The following is a 12,843-nucleotide window of genomic DNA, read 5'->3' as shown; positions in this document are numbered from 1 at the left end:
ATTTAAAAGTGCTGGCTAATGCTAAACGTAAATACAGTAAGATTGTTATTCATGCCGGCGCTAATGATGTTCGACTTCGCCAGTCGGAGATCACTAAAAATAACTTTAAAGAGGTGTGTGAACTTGCAAGCACGATGTCAGACACTGTAATATGCTCTGGTCCCCTCCCTGCTTACCGTGGTGATGAGATGCATAGCAGATTGTCATCACTCAATGGCTGGATGTCTAAGTGGTGCCCACAGAATAACATAGGTTATATAGACAATTGGACGAGCTTTTGGGGCAGACCTGACCTGTTTAAAAGAGATGGTTTTCATCCCTCCTGGGGTGGTGCTGCTCTTCTGTCTAGAAATATGGCAAATAGTCTTAGTGTTTATACTTGACTAACTGGGCCCCATATCAGGAAGCAGACAGACTGGCTAAACCGACCGTCTGCTGGCTGCCTCCCGTCACAGAGGTCAGTTAATTCTCAGCACATAGAGACTCTTTCACCTAGATATCACACTATAGAGACTGTGTCTGTTCCCCGAACTAGAAAATACAAAAAACGTCCAAACCAAGTTAAGGTTAACAATTTAATTGAGGTTCAACAAATAAAAAACAAATGCAATATGGATAAACAAATGATAAAGATTGGCTTATTGAATATCAGATCCATTTCTACGAAAACACTTTTTGTAAATAATATGATAACTGATCATAATCTAGATGTGCTCTGCTTGACAGAAACCTTGCTAAAACCTGATGATTACATTATTTTAAATGAGTCCACCCCCCAAGATTATTGTTATAAACACGAGCCGCGTCTAAAAGGCAAAGGGGGAGGTGTTGCTTCAATTTATAATAACGTTTTCAGGATTTCTCAGAGGGCAGGCTTCAAGTATAACTCGTTTGAAGTAATGGTGCTTCATATAACATTATCCAGAGAAACCAATGTTAATGATAAATCACCTGTTATGTTTGTACTGGCTACTGTATACAGGCCACCAGGGCACCATACAGACTTTATTAAAGAGTTTGGTGATTTTACATCCGAGTTAGTTCTGGCTGCAGATAAAGTCTTAATAGTTGGTGATTTTAATATCCATGTCGATAATGAAAAAGATGTATTGGGATCAGCATTTATAGACATTCTGAACTCTATTGGTGTTAGACAACACGTTTCAGGACCTACTCATTGTCGAAATCATACTCTAGATTTAATACTGTCACATGGAATTAAACATGCAAATTAAAACAGACACTATTTCAACTGAACAGAGATGACATAACTGGATTCAATGATGAACTGCCTTTAACTATCATTTTGCATTATTGAGACACTGTTTTCCAAATGAATGTTGTTCAGTGCTTTGGCGCAATGTATTTTGTTTAAAGCACTATATAAATAAAGGTGATTGATTGATTGATTGACTTAAAGGAAATGATGAATTATTGGTTTTATTTCTTGTTTAAAATGCTTCCCAGCTGCATCCCTCATGTTCAGCTCTATTACTGTCGGGAAGATGGTCATCACAGCATCTGCCAAATAAGAAGAAGAAAAAATAAAATAAAATAAAATAAGCAATTTTTTTTTTAATTACACTAATTGTGACATTAAAGGGACAGTAAGTAGGAATTACTCCCATCTAGTGGTGAAATTGTATTTTGCATTCAAACTAATTTTGCTCTCCAGCGCCTCGCTTTTTCAAATGCGCGTTGCATCTACGGTAGGCGATATGTACCAAAAAGCTTTGACGGGATGTCTTCTAATAGCACTTCGTCGAGTTTTCCTTCAGGTGAACAGGTGTGTTATTTCAAACAAACTGCAACATGACAACTAACAAACGAATGTTACAGTATGAATTACTGACTGTGGAAAACATGAAATATTGTAATTAGTAGTTATGTCTTCTGTATTCGTTATATTTTCTGAATTATGTGCATTGTTAGATATCATCAGATTATTCAACAATAGGGAGAGGAAGAGGTAGAGGTAGAGGGAGAGGTAGAGGGAGAGGAAAGAGAGGCAGTGGATCAGTGGGATCTAGGCGAGGAGGTGGACGAGGAAGAGGAGGAGAGCGAGAGTCAGTAACACGACGACAAAGATGCCCGGCAGCTACGAGAGACGATCTTGATAGAATTGAAAGTTTACAAAGGCAGAGAAGAGAAGCAACCAAGGTTTGTACAATTTATGTCTAGCAATAGCAATGAATTTTCATTGTCTGTACAGTTATATGCACGTAGCAAAATATTCACAACTTGAGCTAATGAATTGTTTTTGAAAAAGGAGAGTACTGTTTTATTTTGCACACAAATACAATTTTATTTTGTCAACATTGATACATAAGATCCCTGCAATGCCTCCAGTGCAATATACTGCAAAACATGTTTTTCAGCCTTGTGACTATATAGGTCTATATCTAATGGACTAACCCCATCTTATTTCCTTTCATTTCATCAAAGACTTCTGCATGATATGAGCCTTGACGATCACAAACGCCTCACAGGTAGACTGTTAGAGAGGCAGCCGGGTCTGGTCTTTGATATATTGATGGAGCATCAGCAAAGACATGGTGCTCCAACATCTGCGGAGGTTCCGGGGGTACCTTGGTGTACCTGTAGCCACTGCAGAGACATGCCGACCGACAGGGAGCGGAAATGCTGTGGACAAGACCCTGCCCACTGTGTGAGCCTCCTTCCTCATTTTACACAATACTGCCTGGATGAGGGATATCTGCGGATACATAGGCAGTACCGGGAGGATCTAACTGCTTTTGGAAATGTAAGGGAGCCCGGTGATGACAACCGGGAATACAGACATGCAGCTTACAGACACTTTATTTTCTGGCAGCATGGCTCATTAGGACAGGGGAACAGGAGAGTCATTCCCAGCTGCTGTGTTTGCAGGACTAGGGAAAAATTCCCAGACCCTCAGGGACAATACACCGGCTACATTCCAGGGATCTAATAACATTTTTGTAAATATTGTAAATGGTTATATCGATTTATATATTTTGTATTCTTTGAATTTCTGTTGACCTCAAACTTTATTTTAAACAATAAAACACTTTTTAATGGGATTCTCTGTGCTGTATTTACCCTACACTAGGGATAGAGAAAAAAACTCAAAATTATGTGCAAATACTATTTGATACAAAAAAAGATTGAAAAGAAGTTTGTTTGAAAACACAAATATAGATTTATTTACAATGAATTTTGATTATGCATTTACAACTCAAATATCAGCAAAACAATATCTCAATCTGTCTCCAAGTTGGAAACAGCATGGAAGGCTGATCCTGTGAAAGACGTGCAATTAGACAGGCCATTCAGTATCAGTTTGAGGCTAAGTTAATGGGCTAAAATAAGGGCAAGTAGATGTTTGACACTTACCCAGACCTCTGCTGACCTGTGTATGTACCAACTCGGATGTCGGTGGTGGGTCGTCTGCTCTTAGGGACCTCTTTCGCGGCATCCCAATTCCGCTTGTGACCCTCCCTTGCAAGACTGCTTGTAACTCGTTGATGTAATCATATGATTTTTGACACTTTATGGCGTAAAGGCTATATCTCCTTGCATTTTTATTGTACTTCTTCCTGTAACTAAAATTCCCAAAAGAAAATTATTACAAGTCATTTAGTCATTATGAGAAACAAACTGTCAAACTTGTGAATACATAATTTATATTGTGAATATGCAATTATTTCAATACAACAAATTTGGATGAGAGTTTGACATACACTTGATGGCCCTCAGCCGTTCTGTATGTTGGCCGTTCGCGGTGAAAATTGTAGTGCAGTGCTGCGAGCACAACTTTTGTGTCATACACTCGGGGAGTGAAGGCCTGGCGCTTGCTGGCATACATCAGAATGTGATTCTGAAATGACTCCAGATGTGCTGTCGATCTGAAAAAAAAAAAAATAGACCCTAAAAACAACCACCCACACATGACTTGTGGCACTTTTATATTTCTTTTTAAATGTCATGTCCCCACACTTTACCTGAAGCGCAGATACTTGTGGACATCCTTCTGCCAGCGCTTGTTGAGGACAATCTCCACTAGTGCTTTATGGCTCTTGGAATCTCTTTCAATCCACTCTTTATCCTGAATGTCTTCAAGGTGGTCGTGTTGGCAGCTTCCTGTTTCCCATGTGTGATTGTTGCAAACATGATGCAGAACTCCAATCCAAAGTGCCTGAGGAAAGTAAAAAAAAAAAAAAACACTAACACATTATCATATCACAAGTATTTGAATCATGGCATTATTACCATTTTTTCTTTTATAACATTGCTACTGCTTACAAGAAACTGCTGAAATGTTTCTGCTGTCTTGCAGCACCACCAGAAATGGTTTACTATATCCCTCAGCCAGTGAAGGAGAAGAGACTGTCCTTTCACCTTTCCTGCTTTATGATGATTAATAAAACACAAACAATGGAAGTTATTCCTTTTAAATATTTTGATGGAGATCTAACATAACAAAATTATTCCATCGACATGCAGGAAGGTACAATTCATTATTAATAAATTAGATTAGTGTTATAACTTACGATTGCTATTTTTTTTGCACAGATTTTTGGCACCATGCCACATGTCCAGGCTGTGGTGAATTCTCAGATCCTTATATCTGCCTTTGTCTGGGTCTGTGAAGTATGTAATAATTTTAGTCCCAAGTGTCTCAATCAGCAATTCAATATTTCTATTCAAACATTTTATAATATGACCACTTACTCAAAAGGGCTCCAATCTGGACATGAGCGTCCGTGCAGAACTCAACTACCTTTATCTCTTGGGTAAGCTTGTCCACTGTCTGGATAAAACCCTCTTTCTCCATGATATTGGAGTTCCAGTTGGTCTGCCGCTTGTCTACAGTGGCCACATGAATGATTTCCTTAGAATCAAGCTCCATGGTTGTGTAGCTACAGTATTGGGCAGAATGCCCTGGTGAGTCATTTCTATGGAAGCATATAGGTAGCATTTTGGGATGTAATATGCAAAATGACAATGCAATATGTAAAATGGCAATGCATTTCTGTATTTACATTTACATTTTCCAATACATTTGTGCAACGTTTGGTGCAAAATGAAAATGAAAATTAAATTACATAAGTTTAATTTTCCATTTCATAGACCAGTTTTAATATGTAAAATGAATATTAATTTTAACGCTTTATAAGTTGCAAAATGAAAATGAAAATGTATTACAGAAATGATTATATATCTCTAACATGTTCAAGCAAAAACTGTGGCAAAATGATCCTTTAAATGCTATTTTTCTTAAATGCATTAACACTCACAGTCAAGACACTTACGATTGCATTTTCATTCAATGTCCCGCAATGAATGTAGCAAAATTCAAAGTGCACATTGAAAATGCATTCCGAGCCGATCACATCTCCGCCCCCTCCCGCCCTGTCAATCACTGCGTGAACAAGGCGGGGCTTACAGAAGGTCAAGAGACTCAAATGAGAGAAAATGGACAAGACAGTTGGCCCGTGTACGTTTTGATCATTTCGGTTTATGGCTTCAACATTTCATTCGCACTTGTGGGCGGAGCTGAAATGCTGCTTTCATCTGATTGGTCGAATCGCTCCGCCTTCAGCTCGGTCTTTTTATTCTTTCAGGCAGAATAAGAATCAGTGCGAGTGAAGCACTGTAATGTCTGAAACCACCGCTCACTGTTAATTAGCATAATATTTTAATCAGATGTAGCTGGGCACATAATTTGTGCTGCTGAGACCTGCAAGAGACCCCGTTAAATTATTGTATGAATATTGTCCCACTGATAAATACAGTGCAAATAGTTCTGTCTCCTTGGATAACAGTGAAGTGGAAATAAATATAGTTAAATATATGAAATAAAATTAAATAGGATTTTTTGGGAAGGTAAGTCTGGCCAGTTATACAAGCAACACGAGTCGGAAGAGTCTGAAGATCTGAGCTGAATTGGGTGAAACATTTAAGTTGTAGTCTGTGTCAATTACTCTCATAAATAATAATAATAATAATAATGTTAACTGTATTTTTCGGTATAAGTTACATCAGTCCAAAAATACGCCATGACGAGGAAAAAAAAACATATATAAGTCGCACTGGACTATAAGTTACATTTATTCAGGACCAAGAGAAAACATTACCGTCTACAGCCGCGAGAGGGCGCTCTGGGGTAGGCTACAGGAGCACTGAGCAGCATAGAGCTAATTTTACTATTTTTATTTAGAAATTTAACTATATTAATTTTTTCAATTATTTATTAATGTCACACTTAAACATGACTTAAAAGATGAGAGTGGTAAATGTTACAGACATGGAACTGTTCAGTCTATTATTGATTTTTATTTCCACTTCACTTTTATCCAAAGAGAGAGAACTATTTGCACTGTATTTATCAGTGGGACAATATTCATACAATGGGCTAGGTGCACAAGATGGCGCCGGTGAGCTTCAGCGACGCGAGTGTGTGCGTACTTATTTCCGGTCTTGCGACGCTCGCCTTGACTGTAAGGGAAACTTACATACGAAACTTGGCTAGATGTATATAATTAATGTTTTTCAAATTTAACAGCGGATAGTGGTATATCAAAAACATGGGGAAACATCCTCCCTATATTTTGCGTACCTCTGTGGGGAAATTCATCAAGATACAACGCAGAGATTGCTTTATTCTTCTGTTGATTATGCGGATCAGCGTCAGGTCAGGTTAATCAGTCCACAGGGATTTCTTCTTTCAAACACAAACCACTCAAATATGCAATACTTTTCATTTTCGAAGAGCTGGTTTTGTTCTGTTATGTAAGATAAATGTTTCTGACTGTCAGACGCACAGAGATTTCTGATAAAGCATGTTTTATTAACTTTATTTGATAACATAATTTATAACTAACTGTACAATTAAACGTAGTATAATTATGGTAGGTTTGCCTTAAATAAAAGATCGCTGTTTGCATTCATGTGCGTTTTTATCTGTTTATTTGTTTTGTGAAAGATCTGCAGCATAAATCATTATCTGTCTATGAGTAGCCATGTATATTGTTATTGTTTTGCATTAATTATCAGATTAAACAGATATTAAAATTAGTCACGTATTTTTTACTGTGTAAAATGATAAAATATGTTGTGAAAATAACGATGAAACAGACTGATGTATATGTACAATTGAGAAATGGATACTTCTGAAGATAAATCGCAGCCCACGTCTCACGAGGTAAATATTTAATATATATAAAAAAATAATAATAATGCAAACATTTTCGAGAAATAAGTAATTTGTACATTTACATATTTGGTAAGATAAAATACATGATATAGCTGTGTATACACACCATGAGTTCAACTTTCATCTCGTGAACAGTAGTGAACATTAGTGTATTTAATTCATTTACCAGACCCAAACATAGACAAGTTTCAAATCCACTGGCTCAATTAACATTTGTAGTATAGTGATAATAGCAGTGTATATCTTATTTGCATATGAAGTGATATTATAAATCCTGTAAACATATAGAAGGTAATATTTGGACTTCTCCAGTTCTCTGCACTGACTTTAAGCACAACCGGAAATATCTACGCACACACTCGCAAGACCGGAAATCCAAGATGGCGGAGATATGCAACTAGCCCATACTACAACCAAGGGGCAAGGAACTCGACCGGAAGTTGAAGTCGGGTGGGGGCTGCCATCTTGTAGCAGAACTTCACTTGCGTTAGCATTCCCATTGACTCCCATTCATTTTGGCGTCACTTTGACAGCGAATAACTTTACATCTGAGGCGTTTAAAGACTCTGTTTGTCCATTATTTATTTCTAAAGATACACGACAATGTATAAAGGGCTCCATTACCTTCTATGTTACATTATGGCCCCGTATAAACAGTTTTTGTAAAAAATAGGCTAACGATTGCGTCATAACCACTCGGCTCTCTGTCGCATTACCGTACAGACAGGAGGAGAAGCTCGCAGGCAATTAACTTAATATGGCGTACTGTCGTTACATTTTAAAATACTATACAAAATAATTAATCAGAATACTTACTCCTGCTCACTCACACCAAAGAACTCCCCGCTCAAGCTCGCCGTCTCTGCAAGATTAACGATGGCCGTTTTCACGCACAGCTACTAGAAGATTTACATCTGCCAGACAGGTTGCTGACGTCGTCAAGCTTCGTTTGAGTCTGCGCGTCAGAAACGGAAGTGCTAAAAAACGCTAAAACCGGGCTTCATTTGTCTCAATTGAGTTCCAATGGGGTCGCTGTGTCCATTTCTTTTACTGTCTATGACTACAACCTAGAAATAATTTGCAGGTCTCAGCAGCACGAATTATGTGCCCAGCTACATCTGATTCAAACATTATACTAATTAACAGTGAGTGTAGTTTCAGACATTTCAGTGCTTCACTCGCACTGACTTTTATTCATTCTGCCTGACTTATTTATTCTGCCTGAAAGAATAAAAAGACAGAGCTGAAGGCTGTCAGATGAAAACCGATCCGATTCGACCAATCAGATGAAAGCTGCGTTTTAGCTCCGCCCACAAGTGCGAATGAAATATTCAAGCCATAAACCGAAATCATCAAAACATACACGGACCAACTGTCTTGTCCATGTTCTCTCACTTGAATCCTCTTCTTGAGACTTGAGTCTCTGACCTTCTGCAAGCCCCGCCTTGTTCACGCAGTGATTGACGTGGCGCGAGGGGGCGGACACTTGATCGGCTCGGAATGCATTTTCAATGTGCACATTGAATTTTGCTACATTCATTGCGGGACATTGAATGAAAATGCAATCGTAAGTGTCTTGACTGTGAGTGTTAATGCATTTAAGAAAAATAGCATTTAAAGGATCATTTTGCCACAGTTTTTGCTTGAACATGTTAGAGATATATAATCATTTCTGTAATACATTTTCATTTTAATTTTGCAACTTATAAAGCGTTAAAATTAATATTCATTTTACATATTAAAACTGGTGTAGGAAATGGAAAATGAAAATTATGTAATTTCATTTTCGTTTTCATTTTGCACCAAACGTTGCACAAATGTATTGGAAAATGTAAATGTAAATACAGAAATGCATTGCCATTTTACATATTACATTGTCATTTTGTATATTACATCCCAAATTGAATAATGCTACCCATATGCTTCCATACATTTCTGCCGTCCCCTGAAGAAAAAAAAAAAGGTAATTTAAAAATACAACAACTGTACGATAGATGATTGCAAAATTAGTTTAATTGAATAGTACCATAACTTTTTATGTAGAAGAAGGTCAAATATAAAAATAAACACACCTAGGAGCACAACATCTTTCCCTTTTAGTCGGCTGATGGCCTCAGACCTCTTCTCTTCCCAGAAATCTTTAATAGGGTCAACACAGTAGGTTTCCTGGATGGTGTAGTGTGTGCTAGGGTTTACCATTCGCATGTTCATGAATTTAAATAGGAGAGCAACTTTAGTGTAGTTGTTTCCAGAGAGTAAAATGTTTGTGGAAAGAAGAAAGTCCCCGGCCTGCATGTCAAACTTCAACACAGGCTGTGAGTTCCACCGCCATAGGCAGTGTCCATTGGGGCAGATCTGGTAAGATAAGGGTAGCAGTATAAATTCATAAGGCATATACAGTGCTGTCTGTTACCATACATTTTGATGTGATGTGAAAGGCTTACCCATTCAACACTCATTGCAGTGCCCTTGGTGGCGATGTTTGTTGAAAAGGGGGCAACACTGTCACACACCAAACCAGTCCTCAAGACACCAGTGCATCTTTTCACGGGCAGAGTTAAAAATGTGACAAGCTGCCTCAAGCAGTTCTCATAGAGCACTGCTGCTCTGACGCCAACAATGTCATCCTCACTGAGGACCTTCTGAGGGCCTGGCAAAATTGTCCGCTCATGACTCAAGGGCTCATCAAGAGGAACTTCAGGGGCAGGCAGATCATGCACGGTCTCATCAATCCCAATAGTTGGCAGATTATCAATTACCTGTGCTCCCTTCAGTGCACCACCCATTCTGGCAAAGCAGGAAATCAAGAAACATACACAGAAAAATTAAGTTATTTATATTATTTGTTGCCATATAACCATGATCTTATTTATCACCCGAAACATCAGTGTGAACTAAAAGAATATAAAAAGATTTCAAAATAGCACTGATTTTTTTTTTTAAATGTAAAAACTCAACACATAAACAAAGTAAAAAGTAGTAATAAATAATTCACCGCAATGAAATTGTTGGAAGGTATTCCTCATCAGAGCTGTCGTCCGGGTTTCCATGAAGTGAGGGTCCCTCTTCTTCCCAATCAATCCTGTAAGATAAAAAAAAATGGAATGAATAAAAACAATTCAATAAAAATCCAAAGATAGAATAGAATAGAAGCCCACTTACACACTGTTCATGGGGTCATTGAAGGCATTTTCATTCAACTCCTCTTCAACAATACTCATGTCATGCATACTAAGAGAATAAAGGATATTTTAAAACATGTATCAGATGAAAACATGCAATTGTGAAGGGACACAGACTAAAGAACTAAAAAAAAAAGATTTATGGGTCACCTCTGCTCAAGGGTTTCAATTTTCGGTGCACTCATATGTTCATCTCTAAAATAAATAATGATAACACACTATGAAGTATAGGTAGATATAAGTTTTATATGAAACCTGAACAATTACAGAATAATTTCCATGGAATGACTTACTTACCTATCTGTTCCACTGGAAATGCTTGACAATGCTGGAGCATTTGCCACTTGAGAACGTTTTGCCTTGAGGGGGGTTGATGTGTTCCTAATCCAAAGGGTATTCTCATAACTGGACAAATCAGATGGGAAAATCAGATCAAGGTTTATTGACCAATTAATATTACAAAGAAAAAAAGAAAATTGACTCCAGCAGTTGTTGACCCTCTTCAACGTTCACAAATAACACTATACGCTTAAGATACTGAATTACGGTATGCTTCTTTATTATTCAATGCGAGGACACAGTATAACTGATAAATAACAGAAAATGTCAGATAACATTAACTTGGTAGCCTTAGGTGTGCAAACAATGCAAGAAAAATTGTATGCTCTATTAAAATATTTCTATAGAATTTCTGGGTTACAAAAACTAAAACTTACAAATCTAGTTTTTAGCACCTTCGCTACATTAACAGTTACTCAATAGCTGCTATTCATCAAATAGCCTGTTTAACTTTTAACTATAAATGTTCGTCTATCTATATAATAACAACCAAGCAAAGAAAAAAAATATTATAATATAGATTGTAACACTGACTTACCCGTCGAGAAGAAAACTGGCCACTTCAGCGTCTCTTTTGAAATCTTTATCCAGCATTAGCTCTTTCCACCTAGAAAAAGCTTCCCCGACATTAACTCTTGTTTTCTGTAATCTACGGTCACGTTTCCTTTTACGTTCTATTTTTGACTGTTTTGGCGACGATGTTTTCTTCTCCTGTGGTGCGGCATATGTATGGTCCATAATAAGAATGCAATCCAGACTTTTAAACTTGCCGGTGGAGTTTCAAACGCCTTTCTGACCGAAAACGCGCTGTGGAAACGCGTTGGCTTAGTACTTTTTGTCCCTCTCTGCTATTATAGTTTTGCAAGATGGCGGAACTACATGGAAGCCTCCGTCGACCTACCCGTCCCATGTATATAAAGATAATAAATTCTTCATTTACGAGGATTAGTTTAAACATTGGCATAGGTATTTGTACACCATTGAGGGCATATTTATGAATAAAAATATTGATTTTAGATAATAAAATACCAAAAAAAGTTACTTATTGTCCCTTTAAAGCAATTTTCTCATGAATGAAGCATGATTGAGGAACCTGACACAAGAATGAAAAACTATCTACAGATCTCAAGGTTTTCTGACGTTGCAGCAAGATTATGGTGATATTTACACTCTACAAACATATTATCATCAAACACACTGACTTTACCAACTGATTCACTGTTTTCTGTTCCAGCTTCAGTCATTCTGAGAGAACAGCGGATCAAAACATCAGAAACTCTCAGTGCAACGAGAATGTAGAGATTACAGTGTCAGGATGTAAACTGGACATCCCATTGCCATAAAACAGCATAATGTGAAGTTCATTTAGCCATTTGTGCATGAATATATGCACAGGCTCCAGGTTTGGTAATAACTATGACAACTGAATTTAATTTAAGCTATTATTGCATCTTCAGTTGTTCTGAACTTCATGTTGTGTAATAAAGTGTATTTTAGTGCCAGCATTTGCACTTTGACATGAATTGCGCACCAAGAATAGCGCGACTATTTAGAGCTTCTTTAGATCAGATGAATTGGCCTCATATTTCACAAATATAGAAATATACAGAAATAAGGCTGACTCGACTTGTCTCATGACATTCATAAATCAATATGCATTTATTATTGAGACACAATATGACAAATCTTAAAATCAAGCAAAGGTTTATGCTTAAAACAAGAGCAAATATCTGTCAGCGAGGTCAGAGAATATAAACTGAATTTAAATCCGAAAACAGGTTTATATTATATAATTTGTGCACCAGATTACCAAAACTGATAGCATGAGAGAGAGAGAGAGAGAGAGAGAGAGAGAGAGAGAGAGAGAGAGAGAGACATCCCAAAAACTATGCATTAACAAGAAAGAACATACTTTAATGAAAGCAGAATGTAGAACTGTTGACTTATCAAGTGTTTTTGCTGCATCTTTGTCTCTGTGCTCCATGAGTTCCTCTTTGTTTCCCTTGTGGCCTTCATTAGTGACATGAAGAAGTTGGTCAACAACATACTTCTCATACTTTGTACTTTACTTCCCTTCTCCCGTATTCAAATAAAACCCTCATTTTCCTCATTCAGTTCTGCAGA

The 12,843-nt window shown here is 37.4% G+C and overlaps 1 long non-coding RNA gene across 1 annotated transcript; it reads right to left on the bottom strand.

Annotated features, from left to right (window-relative positions):
* Nucleotides 1-10,359: 10,359 nt before the first annotated feature.
* On the bottom strand, nt 10,360-10,788 carry LOC127940434 (uncharacterized). Its single transcript, XR_008148963.1, has 3 exons — nt 10,678-10,788; nt 10,531-10,575; nt 10,360-10,429 (listed from the first exon to the last, which is right to left on the bottom strand). It is a non-coding gene; the product is annotated as an uncharacterized LOC127940434 (long non-coding RNA).
* Between the last annotated feature and the right edge of the window lie 2,055 nt (nt 10,789-12,843).

The sequence above is a fragment of the Carassius gibelio genome, chromosome A1 (genome assembly GCF_023724105.1).
Source record: "Carassius gibelio isolate Cgi1373 ecotype wild population from Czech Republic chromosome A1, carGib1.2-hapl.c, whole genome shotgun sequence".
NCBI lineage: Eukaryota > Metazoa > Chordata > Actinopteri > Cypriniformes > Cyprinidae > Carassius > Carassius gibelio.
This window is presented reverse-complemented; position numbering and strand designations above follow the sequence as displayed.